The sequence below is a fragment of the Aplysia californica genome, unplaced genomic scaffold, assembly GCF_000002075.1.
Source record: "Aplysia californica isolate F4 #8 unplaced genomic scaffold, AplCal3.0 scaffold01929, whole genome shotgun sequence".
NCBI lineage: Eukaryota > Metazoa > Mollusca > Gastropoda > Aplysiida > Aplysiidae > Aplysia > Aplysia californica.
The window spans coordinates 6,054-8,248 of record NW_004799199.1 but is presented as its reverse complement, the minus strand read 5'-3'; the positions used below and the strand labels follow the sequence as shown (position 1 = coordinate 8,248).

Genomic DNA, 2,195 nt, shown 5'->3' with positions numbered 1-2,195 from the left:
AGACAGACAGACAGACAGACAGACAGACAGACAGACAGACAGACAGACAGACAGAGACATACATGCAGACATACATACAGACATACATAAATACATACACTCACACAGACACACACACACACACACACACAGACACACACACAAACTCAAACTAGCAGTGTCAAGCATTAATACTAACACAAATTAAATGTACAGACGGACACCTGCAGTTTAATATGTATACATATAATTATGTAACAGACTATGTTCAGAAATATATCGGAACAAGAAAAACTTTTTTCCCAATTCTAGCTTTATATCGGAGTTGCGAAGAATGAAGCATTATACCTGAGGAGTTTCGTTTATTCCATTGTTTCGATTAGTAAATGAATTGCTGTGTAGATCAAAGTCTGCATTCGATGGTGATATGACTATTTATGATGCGCATTTAATTTGATGATGAGGAATAGCCTATAAATAGATATGTATGGAATCAAAATCAAATCTGCAGAAGAAAATTTCCGGCAATAATGAGTTCAAAATAGAGCAGATCGTTATTTTATGTAAAATCAATATAATCAAAAAATTGAAACGCAGAAAGAACTTATTATTGTGGCCAGCAGACGAAGACGGCAATAAATAATTGGGCTAACTGTGGAATTGTTCAGGTTTTGAGAGAGCCGGTAACCTACGCCATGCGATGTGTCAATCAGAGAGACGCGTGTAGTCAACTGCCAACCACTTCCTGGAGTCTGTCCGAAAAACACGGCGGAAGGAACTCACGAACTCACCTGTAATTCCGTTTGAGAGAACAAGTCAGTCTCTTTGATGTCAGTCAGTGAGTGAGCAGAAAGGGACGCAGCCAGCTAGCAGCCTACCTAACCCTGCGCTCACAGGCTACAGCCAGAGTCTCCTAGCTCCAGCACAATGGCATTTGTCCTCGAGAGAAGAAGAAGAAGCCCTTCACAGAACAGTATCACTGTCACACGCGCCCTTTCGTGCGATCTAGCTAGACTAGACCTACTGCTGGCTCTTTGCGGGCGCTGGCGAAGATTGAAGGTAGCGAGACTTACACGTGTTATTCTAAAGACAGCAGCGAGAAGCGAGGCAATATGCTCTTTCGACCACAGCGATCCCCCTTTCCCCCGACTCGCACTTCAACAGGTGAGTTTCTTAGACGCGGGGGTGGGGAAAGGAAAGGAAAGGAAGGGATTTTTACCCTTCATAAAAAAGAAACGTTTTCTTCTCTGGTTTTTTTCTTCTTCCTATTCCCCAAAGGCTCGACACAGAAGCATAGGTGGGAACGATACAAAAATGCACGTATCGATCTGAGAGCTGGTAGGTCCCTCCCCCTCTTTCTGATTCCTCCAATCAGATTCCAGTACTGCGCCTTGTGGGCAGACAGCCATTGCCCTAGACACATAGACCGCCTCGCTGATTTCTCTTCTTCTTTTCTTCTTCCAGCGATAGTTTCTTTACGTTCCCTCTGCTTTTTTTATGAACTGGTTAGTTCCCGTGAGTGTGGAATCGAGACATCTCTGTTCTCCTCCCTATTCATACCCCTGTTATTGTTTGATGATTTCTCCTAACCCTTTTGTGCCTCCATAGATCTTCCATACGGTCACTCACAAATAGAAATGATGTAATCTTCTTTCAAAAGAAGGAAGTAATTTGTGGGTTTCTGTTGTGTACTGCAGAACTCTTACCGAAAGTAAAACGAGGGTGTTTTTTTCCCGTTTGTTGACTTTTGCGAGTCTGGTCCCTTGGAGAAGCTCAGAGCCAGAGCGTACACACGCACTAACGAACACACAGACTGTTGCACAAAACACACGCACTAACGAACACACAGACTGTTGCACAAAACACACGCACTAACGAACACACAGACTGTTGCACAAAACACACGAACACAATATTGTGAGCACGTCCATACACTTGCTCATACTCTTCATATACATTGTATACATATACGACGACAGGCTAGCGTGTAGATGCATGCTTGAAGAACACACTCACATACACACAGTCACACCTACACCCCCCAAAAACAACACAGACGAATAATAATATGGTAACGATCACATACACATAAAATAACCATTTGAATCAAGCATACGTAAACGAACAGACTCACATACACACATACCCACACATCAACACACACATACACATACACATACACATACACACACACATACATACGCACAAACACACAC

The 2,195-nt window shown here is 42.9% G+C and overlaps 1 protein-coding gene across 1 annotated transcript in view; it reads right to left on the bottom strand.

Moving 5' to 3' along the window:
- The window catches only part of LOC106014035 (protein Wnt-6), a gene marked incomplete at its 3' end in the record, with an annotated part of 11,864 nt that extends 11,392 nt beyond the window's left edge, over positions 1–472 (bottom strand). The window contains 1 exon segment of the mRNA XM_013091040.2: positions 328–472.
- Between the last annotated feature and the right edge of the window lie 1,723 nt (positions 473–2,195).